Here is a 14,107-nt window from a genome sequence, read left to right as displayed (position 1 = left end):
ATCTTTTGAGTAGTGTACAACAATGATCTCAAATAACTAGACGAGTTTTTAGTAAAGAATTTGCCACGCAATGGGTCGGAATTGTCAACAGTGATTTTCATCAGAGACCTGCGTTCAAAGTATGCTGTGTCCAGACTTTCGGGCGTATGTTGACATGAGGATATGTCGTAATAGTGTGTTTGAAAGGCTTTGTTGTGAAAGAATGTCCGATGATATTTCTAAACAAAATTAAACTGCAGATTAAAAATTTTTTTGAAAAATATATTTTAGGATTAAACAAAGTAGAACCTCGTGTTGACACTTTATTTATTGCTGAACTTTTTGAGATTTCGAATCAGAATTTTACTCCTGAAAAATTGATTCCTGGGAGAAAATGAACAAACTAGTTTAAAAGGTTTTTCTCACAATCTAATATACGACAAGATATAAACCATTGGGTAAGAAAACCAAAAAAAACCCGGACTGAACTGCAAGTCAAGATCAGTACCGCGCCGGTTTAAATGCAAGTCTACATGCACATATAATGCACTCCTAAAGTACTTTGCACGTCTAAAAATAAGTCTGCGAGTCTGAAAAATCTTTGTCAAGACTTGGATTACACTTGCAAGTTGATTCCCAAGTCAAAAGCAACTTTTCAAAAAATTTCGTGTGAAAATTTCGAATTCCAAAAAATTTTGTAACGTGCCACGATTTTTGCATTAATTTTTATTCATTTTCTCGGGGTGCCTCTCAACTGATACCTCAAATATATAATAATACATTTTTCAATTCAAAAAATTTTAAATTACAAAATAATTTTAAGAAACAAACACAAGAGAAAACACAGCAGACCTCAAACACATTCAATGGAACACATATGGGAACACTTCGATGGAAAAAATTTGTTTAAGACTCAGCCTTCAAACAATAAAATTAATAATGCTTCAATTGCTTCAATGCCCTCCAATTGCTCTCAGAAAACTGATATCTTGTAAGATTGTGCCAGATAATGATAACCTAATAGAATTTGTCTGAACAAGGTGTTATCTGATAGAACCTGTTAGATTAACGGTTAATCTGACTAAAGCTGGGGGAGATTGTATCTAGCAAAAAATTTTTCGGCTCGAACGTGAGTCAACCCAACTTCAACTCAAGAGAACCAAAAATCAAGAACAAAGAAAGTCAAGGAAAAATCAAAAGTTGAAATTAAAAAATGATGGAAGACGAAAGGGAAGAACTTCTTTTCTGATCTTTTATATTATTTTTATTCTGACGCTTTTTTGTTTTTTTTTGGTGCCCAAAGTATGTATACATTCAAATATTGCAACATTTTGATTTTTCCGAGCTCGATAGGACCATAGGATGGTTTGCGCGTGCTTTTTTGCTGTAGGCAGTACTTGAGAAAAAACTTTTATCTTGTAAGAATCTGGCAAGAAAACCGTTATCTGGTAGTAATCTGACTAAAAAATGAATATCTTTTAGGAATCTGCCAGAGTCTGCCAGATTTTTTAAAACGTCATCGTTTATTCTCGACTAGGTTCATTACACTACGATCATACAACAGTAAATATTTCCTAAAATTTGCTGCCATTTCAAGGTTATCACACCAGTCGAATAAAAGCTGCCTGCCTTTCTAGGAGGGAAAATGAGAAGTAGTATTTCATCTTAACAAAACTGAAAACCAGTTTTTAGGATCACCACACATTTTAAAATTACTTAGCGACCATGAACCTTTGTTTTCTTTATACAGAGAACAAAATACTAACCAAAGCTTTCAGGTGAACTTTTTCAAAAATCACAATCTTTAAGTTAAATGAACTGAGAGAAAGAGTTTTGATACAAGTTGTCTTATAAGCCGAAGTTTTTCTTAGTAGTTGCTTAGGCAAAAATAAGCAAGAATCATATTCATTATCAACTATATATTTTTATTTGACGAAAACTTCTCTATTATCCAAAAAAATGAAATTAATTGACGATAATCCAACTCAAATTACTGAATGATATTGCAGAAGACAATATTAAATAATGAATTTTGTCTTCAGATAATAGAGAAGTCGTCAACAAATAAAATAAGAATTAGCTGGTACAGAAATTGGAAAAGAAACATACGTGGGTGAAGAAATGAGTCTGATTTCCACTTTCTCTACGTTTTCATTAAATTGCTTTCTCGAATTGTGACTGATCAGAGTAATTACTCTGATCGTTCACAATTCAGGAAAAACATTTTAAACTAAACATCGAGAAATTGGAAATCAGACCAATTTCTTCACACATGTTTGTATCAAAATGACTTCCCTTAACCAACAATAAGTTTGAACACAAACAGTTCTCTTGATTTCTTATTTAGAAAGCAGATAGCCTATTGCCTTTATGGTAAAAAAAACTTTTAAAGCGATTATAATAACTTGAAAAGAAGGTCACTTTTCTAATGATATGCTTGTCACAATAAAAGAGAATTTTTATAAATCTGAACACAAACTAATTCTGAATTAACTGACAAAAAATAAGAGATGGCTCGAAACACACGTTGAAATAGTTCCATTTACAACTTTTGCAAACTCAGCGTTTTGTTTGGAAAATTGAGGACTATTGGCTGATAATGAAAAATTAAAACAATTAGCAATTATAAACTTAACCCTGTCAGCTCGCTCTTAACGGTGTTCACTAGATTCCTTTTAACTGGACTCCCTGATATTGCTTTTTTGCACTCGTGCAATGCTACTTATATTGCTAACCAATTTGAACCTTTCCAAATACATGCACAACAACAATTATATTACCGCCAAACAGAGGAAATTTAAACACACACATAATTGCCATTAAAAAACTCACATTTTCCAATGGTTAATAGAGAACATTGTTAATTGTTTATTGTTAATACCTTTTGTCAAACTGTGTCGTTACAACAAAATTAAACAGTCAGTCGGTAGTTAAATTAGTTTTGAAAACAGTTTAGCAAAATGGGGAATATCAAAATATCTCTTTGTGACAATTGAAATAAAATGATCCAAAAATCCATTTCGTCACATTTTTAATCTTAGAATATGAAAATTGGTGTGAAAGAGTTAAAAGTTTAGTGTAAGCTCAAAAGGCGGGCGCATTGTACTTCAAGATTTGAGCCATCACTAATCAATTAGGTTTTCGAACCAAAAAATAGAAAAGTTCTTAGTTGCTAGGTTTGTACCTCTCAAAACGAATAGGAGAACTGCTTGTCGAGAGTGAGAAAAATTAAAAAAAATTCTGTGTTCTAAAATACAAGGAGTCCTTTTGCCGCTTGCTTATTCCACAAACAGCACACAGACTTGACGATAAACAAAATCTCGTGAGAAATTGTTTAACGATTCTATTCAGCTTCAAAAATCCAACGTTGCCTAATTGTAATGTGAAAAATAATTCCTCACCCCCTCCAATCCTCTTGAAAAAGCAATATGCAGTCCTCAAAAACTAAAATTTTACTCTCTAATCACAACAAAAAGTATTATGAAACTTACGGTACACCCCAAAAATACTAGAATCACCATATTTCTTAAAATAAATCATGAAAAAATTTTTTCATGAGTCATCCAATGTCTGAAGTCATTGCTCCTATATTATTTATAACTTGAATTTTCCCATATAAAATCATAATTTTTATGTACATTGTGCGATAATTTCAAGCAAAGTATCTTGTCCCACATCGGTATCCAACATGGCGCAAATGTAATTTTGTTTAAATATTGACCAAATTGAGACTCTAGTTTGGGAAAGTCAAAAAGTTACAGAAGTGTTCAACAGAAGTTGTTTAGGTATGCAATTCTAGGGTCAAAAAGCATTGACGAATTCATTATTCAAAGTTTTCCACATAACTATACAAGGAAACAAGAGGCCTAGATAGCAGAAAACAGTGTTCTTATAAGTCTTCTAAAAAGTGAAGATCCAATTTGTGGGCAACAATGCTGATAATTTGTCACCTGTAGATACATCATAATATAATTACACCATACGCCGGGTAAAGAAATTTTTTGAAAATTATGTAAGAAATGCGCAGAAATGCGCTTATTTTTCAAAAAGTTCAGCGCAAAAACCTTACATAATAATGCGCTGAAAAGCGCTGAATTGCGCTGAAATGATGAAATTTCAGCGCAATTCTTACAAGGTTTCAACGCATTTCAGCACGTTTTAGCGCATTATTATGTAAGGTTTTTGTGCTGATTTTTTTGAAAAATAAGCGCATTTCAGCGCATTTCGTACAAAGTTCCAGTGCATTTCAGCACATTTTAGCGCATTATTCTGTAAGCTTTTTGAGCTGAAAATTTTGAAAAATCAGCTAATTTCAGCGCCTTTCTTGCAAATTTCCAGCGCATTTCAGCATATTTCCGCGCTTTATCATGCAAGGTTTTTGCGCTGAACTTTTTTATTGCGCAAAAATTCGTGAGAAAAGCGTCGAGATTTTATTGTTTTTACGTTTTCTCAAAAGCGCTGAAATTTTTCTACTACTGATGTGCTGAATGTGCATTATAATTTTAAAGAATTGCGCTGAAACTTTCGCAAGAATTTTACTCAGAATGCGATGAAACTATGTAAGAAGTGCGTCTAAATTGCGCTTGAAATTTCAAATTTTTAGCGCCTTTTCAAAGTTTCAACGCATTTCAGCGCATTCAGCCTTTTTTACATAATTTCAGCGCGTTTCTTACAAAAAATGCGCTGAAACAGCGCTGACATCTCGACTCGGGCGGCTCTTAAAGTAATTATAACACATGCCTAACCATCTGCACTGTTCTCAGATTCTTTCAAAAATCTGTGTATCTCGCGAGACTGTGATATGATATCTATAATTATGCTGGAATTAATCTGTCAAATTATGGCACAAACGGTTTTGGTTTTAGATGATCGGTTTGTTTGGTTTTTGTCGGTTTCAAACGTAAGAAAGATTTGGTATGGTTGTTTTTGGACGCAAGATTTTCGGTTTTTAAACGTACAACATGTTCAGTATTTATGTTCTGTATTTAAAAGTACAAGGTTTCGTTATGTTTGGTTTTAGACGTAAGAAAATGTCGTGTTTTCCATCAAAAAGTTTGATTTTTTTTGTTTATAATGTATTCAAACGTTATGAGACGGTCTTTTTGCAGGAAAGTCAAAAGTTCTTCTCAGAAAAAGCTTCTGGAAGAATGTGCAAATTCATTGAAAACTCGTTTTTAGCTCATTCACAACGAGTTAAAGTTTCTTGATTAATTTTGAAGTCAATGCTGTAAAATACTCGCTGAATATTGATGAGAAATCTGTTGATTAATTCATATTCACTGAGTTTTGACATAATTTCTTGTAGTTTGCAGGAAAAATTTTTGACGGTTGGTTGCGTTTGAAAGCGCCCATGGCCAATCGCTTTTACTGTTCGGTCTGCTGGACAAATCTGCTTTTTATATCTGGATCATAAAAATCCTGGTGTTTCTCGATACGATAGCGAATCTCGATTACATTTAAAAAGGACAATAACGAATCTCTGTGACGTTTATATTCGACAATACCGAATCATTCTTATGTTAAATACCGAAAAAAACGACGATATCGACGAAAAATTACAGGAAGTTTCGTCATTTTTGACCACAAAAAACGACGATACCAACAATTTTTGATGTTTTAAAACTGAAAATTTCTCAACTAGGGAGAGCTTGTTGTTTGAACTTGTCCAAACAAAACTTGTACACAAAGTGTACCCAAACTTAAAACAAATATCAAACATGTTCTATAAATATTTTCTAACATGTTCAAACAAATATCAATAATTTGCCAAAGCTATGCAGTCCAAGATGTTTGATTTAAAACAGATCTTGAAAAGCTAAATTGATCCTTGAAAGTTGACGTTAAAACGCTATTTTAAATGTGCCTTAATATTTGATTACCAAACCAATTAAAATGCAGCTCTATTTTGCTCTCTTCCTGACAGGTAAGCTTGAGTGCCAAGATTAACAAAATCTCCATAAAATTATATTTAAGCCATTTAGGCCAACTATAAAAAACATCTTGCAAGATTCATACAAAAGAAATCTCCCAGCTTATCCTGAAAGATCTTACCTGATGATTGCTATCTTCAAGATCTTGCAAGACGATGGCTATTTTGCAAGATCTTTCAAAAGAATGATGTTTTGCAAGAACTTGCAAGAAAAAAAATTACAAGACGATGCATCATCAAGCAATATTGCACACCTATCTCACATACAAGATGACCAATCGATTTCGGCTGGGTCTATTTCAGTCGAGCAAATATAATCATCATGAAACCAAATCAATTTCTGACATTTTGTGCCCTGAACCAAAGAAAAGCCACCCCTTGAGAGGGAGGAGGTTGCAGTTAAATTTTCGAGGAAACGCGATGATAGATAAAAATTGAATTGCGACGAAAAAGATTTTAGCCGCGCGAGTGATTGTGGTGAAAAGTGTGTTGAATTGCCATTATTCACTGCATTCATCACACTTTTTGTCCATATTCAGTGTTCATTTATGCTATTTAATGAAAAAAAGGTGTCTCTTTCATTACTTGAGTGCTGTAGGACAACAAAGAGGCTCGGTAAAATGCGGTCGCACATGATGTTCCAGGCCCACTTCTTGAGTTATTTGGCTACCAAATGAGGAAGAGATAAAAAACGTTCAAAAACATACATATCTTTCAACAAACCACTAATGGAATTGATAATTCCAGTTATAGGGCTGATTAAACTTGTTGTTAATAGGACTACCAGAAGAGACTATCCTAAAAATCAAATAACAAAAAAAAATTCGACCAGTAATTGTTGTCTTTATTAAAAAAATTAAAAATAACAAAATCAAACTGGCATCAAATAAAAACTAAACATAACAAATTGACATATTCTTCATTAGAAATGATATTAGACCTGTCATCGATGCGACTGGGTATCAGGTCGACAAAAAAGAGCAAAACTAGGGTCAAAGGTTAAAGAAAATCTATTTTTGAAAACAATTGATTAGAAATTAATTCAAATCAATAATTATTAACCGAAATAATCTAAAAGTACAATTATTTTCCATGGGAAACCATTAATATCTATAATCATCACGTGTACTTCATAAGACTTCGAAAAGAAGGACAATTCTGGTAAAGCTAAAAAATTGAATTAAACTTGAGCGAAATTGACAGTGAAGCAGTCGGAAGCATAAATTTGGCACTAAGAACAAGGGAATTGTTCAATTGCACAATTTTGCAAAGCAAATGGGACCTATCATTAATGTTATATTTTAAAAAGAAAAGAAAAATCCTTTAAAAAGTAAAAAAAAATAAAAAAGTCAGAAACAATGTATCAAATCTCGTACTAGCAAATCCGGGAAACAAAGTGTTTGGTAGTATGCGTATGCACATAATATTACGACCCCGCCCATCCACATTCTTGAGTTAATTCGCAACCAATTGATGAAGGGATAGAAAACGTTGGAAACATAAATATCGCTCAATCAACCACTAGTGGACTAAATGATTTCAAGTCAGAGGGCCGATTAAACTTGTTGTTAAGAGACTACTAGAAAAGACAATATTAGAAAAGAGACTACTAGAAAAGACATAAAAATCAGATAACAAACAAAAATTTCGACCAAAATTTGATGTCGTTTTTTTAAAAAAAATAATAGCGAAATCCAACTCGCATCAGATTAAAAAGCAAACGAAACAAGTTGACCTATACTTCATTAGAAACAATATGAGACTCGTCATCAATGCCACTTGGTAACAGGTAAAAGAGTAAAAAACAGAGGCGAAGTTCAAAAAATCTATTTTTTTAAAAAAATTAATTTCAAAGTGATTGAAATGACCAAATATTAATTAAAATCATTATCACTTAAAGATCTTTTTTTCATTGGAAGCAATTAAGCCCTGTAATTATCCAGTGTACGTCATAAAGATGAACAATAACGCTCAATATTAGTAGTTCAAATAAACTTGCACAAAAATGGCAGTGAAGCCAATAAATGCATAAATTTGTCAGTAAGAACGTTAAAATTGTTGCAAAATTGTTTTTTCAATTGTTGCAAAGCCAATGGGACCTACCATTAATGTTAATATTTAAAAAGAAAAGAAAAATCTTATGAAAAGTACAAGTTTATAAAGCCACCCAAATTTTATCAAATCTGGTAGTAACAAAGCTGAGAAAAGAATGATTTGTTAGCAAGCGTTCACACCAAAGCTTACAATTCCGCTCATCCACATTCTTGAGTTAACGCTCAATACAAAAAATTCAAACAAACTCGGGCAAAAATGACAGTGAAGCCGTTAAACTCCTAAATTTTTCATTGAGAACGTTAATATTTTTCAATTTTACATTTTTTGCAAAGCTATTGGGACCTGCCATTGATGTTAAAATATAAATGGAAAAAAAGTCCTATGAAAAGTACAAATCTATAAAAAAAAACTATAATTTATCAAACTTCGTATTAACAAAGACGAGAAACAAATCATTGAAACAAAAACCTTTATAGAGATTAAATTATAGCTCAATGAAAACGCAATTTGACTTGTTTTTACGAAGACTACGCATCAAATGGCACAAAAAACTGAATTAAAAAATGGCGGAGCTCTAAAATCCATATATGTTCTTTAAAACATATATGTTTTTGAAAACTCATAGGAGACATGATAATTCATCTAAAAGAAATGGATTATATTGCAGCACCTCAGGAAACCAATTGCGCCTGTTATCAATGAGATTAAGGCACATCACTAAAAAATTAACAACAAATACAAGCAGAAACCAAAACTTCACTATCAATTTTTCGACACCACAGTGTTCATGGCACTATATTTATAGGATGTTATCTACAAGAACTGTATATCAGCTTTCGCTTCTCATCTTCTTACAAAAAGACTACGTAGAAATGACATCCAAAAAAAAACAAAATATTTAACTGTATCAAAACTCAAAATTTTGTGCCTTTTAAAGGTCGAAGCAAGCAGTCAAAACATATAAGGAACAAAAACATTAACATTTGAATACACTAAAGTCGTCAGCTTTTCTCAATACTGAGGTTAAGTTACTTGGTCACGAAAATGAAAACAAAAAAATTACAGTTGAATATACCTTTCAATTTGATTTTGAACTCAATTGAAAGTCATTTAAACCATTAGATTAAAACTGAAATCTTAAAAAAGCTTCAAATTTGAGTTTTGATGAAGCAATTGAGACATAACTTTAACAGGTAAATGTTGTGCAACAACAAAAAAAGACAAACACAGGCAAAGAGTTAAGAAAAACTGCACTGAAATTTGCGATTGAATTGTGTCTCAGCCCATAGAAGTTTAAACTATTCAACAAAAATATTTAACTTATTCAGTTGCGTTTTTTGATTTTTTGAATAATTCTAACTATGTTTTCCTTCAATTGGACCTGCCCATGGTTTGATAATTCGACAAGGAAACAAAATGGACCTGTAAAACGCACAGTTATGCTCAAAAACTTTCCAAATTTGGAAACTGGTTTCAAAATTGGTACCAAAACCAAGAAACCATTAGTTACATGAAAAACCAGTCTAGACTTTTACTGATAACTCACAGGAAAAATTTTTTTACTCTAAGGATCAATGATGTGATCGAGAACAGAACTGTTATTGCTGCGCTTCTTAAACATTTTTTAAAATATAAAAATTATATAATGCATTTTGTAAACTGATCTAGTTTAAACTTGCATATAACTGGCATATTTATAAATCCAGAAGACTCTTAAAGCCTGTGTTAGTACAGCTATATCTCATTTTGAGCTTAGGAAGAATTTGTCTGCAGTTATTATGTGTCTACTACCAGCAAACGTTGATTAAATAGCTAAAAGGCATATTTGTTCCCCTTTTTGAAGAAAAATTCTGAATTTTATGAGATTGAGCGTAAATTCAAGCCAAAAAACTCGGATTGAATAATTCAGCAACTCTCACTGCCGTTAAGAGTTTTTAGCAAAATTTAGGAAAATTGGGACAAACATTTGGGACAATTTCAACGAAAACAACGTAATTCGGACGAATGTTCACAAAACTCACAGTAAAAAGAAAAATTCAAAAACAAACTTTTGAATTCTTTATTCTACGCGGTACAGGTTTTCTAATGATACCACCCAGAATTCTCTACAATGATTTTATCGATCAGCCGAAATTGACTGAACAAAAGAACGATTTGAGTATATAGTTACTGCCTCTACTAAATTCTCCATGTCTATAAAAAGCGGAGTAGAAACAGCTCAGTTGAAATTTTTTTCAACTGAGGCGCCCAAATAATTTTCAACAAATTTTATTTGTATTGACCTGTAAAATTTTCTATTCCTTACAAAAACGGACTCAGTTCAAGGACACATAAAGTTTTGAGATAAACTCCTGTTTCACGAGATTAAACTTCTTCAAAAAAAGTGCAAGTTTGTTTGGATATAAACGTATAATTGCATGAAAATCTAGAACTAAAGAATCTCTAAATCCAGTTAAAAAGAACTGCTTTGATGTTTCAACGAGCGCAAAACTGTTGTTTTCAAGATTCATACTTCCTACATGGTATTCTTGTGCGTGTAGCACTATGGCGTTGGTCACTTTAAATGTTCCGACCCCTCTCTGAGGGGGGAGGAACTATATACTCAAATGGTTTTTTTTGTTCAGATAATTTTGACCGATGGATATAATAATCGAAGAGAGTTGTGAGTGGTATCATTAGAAATCCTGTCCAGCGTAGAATATGTAATGAAAAAGTTTTTTCAATTTTCGCTTTTTATAGGGAGTTATCGAGGTTTAAACTGTTATGAATAAAAGACGTTATTCAGCTGTTTTGGTTCACATTTTTGACCAAAATTTTGCCAATTTTGACCAAAGTTCCGTCAATATCGCTTGAAAATGTTAAAAGTGTTACCTCTAGTGTTATTGATTTTATCTATAAAGATAGAGGAGGTTTGCTGAATTGTTCGATCCGAGTTTTTTGGCTAGAAATAAAGCTACATTTTCAAAATTCCTTTTTTAAAATTCGTCGAAAAAATGGCTTTTTTAGCCCACTTGCTCCAAATTTAATGGAAATGGACACCTGTAAACTGCGGCCACTTTCTTCGTAAGCTCAAAAAAGAGGTAGTAGTACTCCCGCTGGCTTTAGGAGTCTTCTGGAGCCATAATTTTGCCTATTGTTAAGTCGATAATTCTACAAAATGCTATATTTATTTTTGACAAACTGAAAAATATTTCTATAGAATTGACCGATTTTTCAACCATTTTAACAATTGAGTGTTTTTGAAGACGCTAAGGAATATCTTGGTCAATCTTGATCTCACCTTGGATCCTTATGATAAATATTTTTTAGATTTCGATGGGGCGCGAATTTTTTTTTTAAATTCTTCAGTGTAAACGTTTTTTATGTAAATTACGGACTAGAATTTCAAATCAGGGCTCAATTTTTGACTGATACTGTTTCTAATAAACTATACCAAATAAGCTTATATGATGCTTTTGGAAATAAGCTCATGGTTTTTATGGCTCTAACCAACTGTTTTCGTAAAAATTTTGTGAATTTCTTGCGTTTTGTTTTTATTTATGAATTTTGTAGTTCGATGACTTAGTGTCTTCAATCAAAGATACATTTATTTTAAAAAAATAAAAAGGTACCTAGACATTTTTGTCAGTTGTTATGATATCTAATGTCTGTTATGACTTTAAATATATATTTTTTGAGAAAATATAGGTGAATTTTAAAACTTTGCCATTATTTTTTCTTATTTCTCTCAACTTTGGGCGCAGTCTCAATAAAGACAGGCATAACGATTTCCTGTGATTCTTAAATTAATGTCGGAGACATTTTTATATTCAACTAATGGATTCTGTGTTTTGGTACTACGCGTTTTCAATTTTTCGTTTATTTTTGCATATTTTCAGAGTTCATTTTGTTTTCTTGTCGAATTATCACATGACAAGTCCAATCGAAAGGATTGTAGAGAAAACTCCAAACGCTGGAAACAGTTGTATCCGGATATGATAACAGTTTTTTCTGAATAGTTATGCTATTTGGGCTGAGTCAGAGTTATCTCACAAAACATTGTCAGTTTCTTATTTTGCCTAAAATTGTCTTTCATTTCTTTGTTGTGCGCCATATACCCGATAAAACTAATTGATTCCCCGACCTACCTAAGTGCTTCCCAATGAAGTATAACTCAGTCTAGTTAAACTTTTCAGTTCATATCTCTTTGTTTCGATGACTTTCTATTCAACTTTAAAAAAAAAGATTTTTTTTTCATCTGTCTCTTTTTTGCTTTTTATTTTGTCAAAATTTAACTCAACCTCACCCATTAGATTTCTTATTTACTTTTGCTGATTCAAAAACTTTTTTGCGCTAGGTTATATGCTGTGACTGATTGCTTGACCATTTATTTTTATTAAGAAATTATCGAGAATGCTATACTGTTCATATTTTGGGTTTTTTTATTTCATGTCTTAGTAGTCCTTTTATAAGGAAGACTCGGTGATGTTCAGATGACAAGAAATTGATGATTTAAAATTCTTGCAGATAACATTTTCTAATTATAGTGCCTTGAACAGTGTCATGCCGTAAAATTGTTTCAAGCTTTGTCTTCGTTATGAAATTGATTTTTTTTGTGGGCTCGTGACTTAGTCTCATTATTAATTGGCTTCCTGAGGTGTTGAACCTATGTCCATCGTTTTTTGTTTTAATCTTAATTCTGGTGTGACTTTTGAACAAAACTGTTTTTAAAAATACTTTTGGGTGTTTGAGCTTCGTCTTTTTTAATTAGTTTTTCGGACGATTTGTAGCTCAGTCTCTGTAAACACAGGTCACAACCCGTTTCCAGTGAGCTATAACTTATCCCCGTTTTAGCTTCAATTGTTTGTTTCCGGGTTTTGTTACTTCTGTTACTACAAGATCTCATTAAATTTAATACTTTTATATAATTCTACACTTCAAATTATTTTTGGCTTTTTTTAGTTATAACAAAAATCGTTAATTCCATTGTGTTTGAAATTTTGAGCAATCGAAATTGGATAATGAACATTTTATTAGTTTCAGTTGATATCTACTAACATTAATAACTGTGAAAATAATGTTTTCAAAAATGGAAAAAGTATTTTTGAACTTCGCACCTATTCGCTGTTTTTCGTCGAACTAGTAACAAGTCGCATTGGAAACAGGTTCCATATCTTTTCTAATGAAGCAGATATTTAATTGTTTTGGTTTATATCTGATGCGAGTTTGATTTTGTTATGTTTTTTATAGATTTGGTTAATATATTTTATTATAGAGTTTATTATAGTTTTGGTCGTTAATAATGTTTGTTAATTTATTTTTGTTTTTGCCTGTTCTAGTAGTCCTATTATCACCAAATCTCATCGGCCCTCTAACGTGGAATTTTTGTATTTCATTGGTTGCTTATTGAACGATGTGTATGTTTTTGAAAGTTTTCTATCTGTTTATCATTTGGTAGCCAATTAAGTCAAGAATGTGGACAAGCGGTGCTGGAATATTATATGCGTACGCATATTACCGAACCTCCTTGTCCAAGTAAAGTAACAGAAAAATTTGAAAGAATATTTTGATTGAAAAAATCACGATGCTTTTCTGTGGCATAAGTACTTAGTTCAATGCATTTCAATCTTCAACCCAATGAGCAAAGCAATTAATCCAAAAGCAGATTCAAATTTCGAAAACAATCAATTGAGAAGTCCAATAATATACTCAATTTTGTGACAATATTATTAGAGAACTCAATTTTTCTCACTCATTGATCAAAGTTCAATATCTTGGAAAAAATAATTATCTGCAATATAAAAATACACGAAATGATTACCTATATATATATATATATATATATATATATATATATATATATATATATATTATATTATATATATATATATATATATATATATATATATATATATATATATATAAATATAAATATATATATATATATATATATTATATATATATATATATATAATTATATATATATATATATATTATATATATATATATATATATATATATATATATATATATATATATATATATATATATATATATATATATATATATATTTATATTTATATATATATATATATATATATAAATATAAATATATATATATATATATATATATATATATATATATATATATATATATATATATAT

This window comes from Convolutriloba macropyga, chromosome 12, assembly GCF_964194025.1.
Source record: "Convolutriloba macropyga chromosome 12, txConMacr16.3, whole genome shotgun sequence".
NCBI lineage: Eukaryota > Metazoa > Xenacoelomorpha > Acoela > Convolutidae > Convolutriloba > Convolutriloba macropyga.
This window is presented reverse-complemented; position numbering follows the sequence as displayed.